We start from the raw sequence: 669 nt of genomic DNA, 5'->3' as shown, positions 1-669 counted from the left end.
CTCGTTACAGGGGTTATTTAGAAAGCAATCAGGGATGAAGTTGCACTTGAAAAAAATAAAATTTGTTCTCTTCGAAGCCTTTTTGACTCGAGTTATTAAGCCTGTAAGGGTGTCTTAAAACCTGATGCTCTAAAGTCATCTGACTTGGAAGTCATCGGCCTAAAGCCTGCTACATGGGTCATCTAGAAAGCTTAATAGAGAGAATAAAAAAAAACTTTTAAAAATATCAGAAAAAAGCAAGTGCATGAAAAAAGCAAAAGCACTAATTGCCTTGTTAAGTCCGAGCACTTATTCGAGAAAATTTGACTTTTCAATGAAGGATAATTAGCCTAGTTGAGTCCTAGCGGTTGAAGCAATCAATTAATTGAGAATCTTTGTTCATTGATGTATTAACTTGCAACTAGTGACGTCCACCTGAACTAGAGAGGGTAATGATAGTAATGAAAAATTCAACCTTAGATCACCTGCTGGGAATTGAGTGAAAATAATAAAGTTGGGGCTGTGTGAATCTTACGAGAGATGAAAGAATATATTTGACCATAGAGGGTTGGGAATTAAAACAACTTATGAAGTCATTAATGTCTACTTAATTTTTCACACACACACGTCGATTTTGCATTGGAAGAGTGAAAATTGGTTTGGTATTGCAACTTTGAAGCAGTTTATAGA

The sequence above is a fragment of the Olea europaea genome, chromosome 4 (assembly GCF_002742605.1).
Source record: "Olea europaea var. sylvestris chromosome 4, O_europaea_v1, whole genome shotgun sequence".
Classification (NCBI taxonomy): Eukaryota; Viridiplantae; Streptophyta; class Magnoliopsida; order Lamiales; family Oleaceae; genus Olea; species Olea europaea.
Note: the sequence above shows the minus strand (reverse complement) of the source record.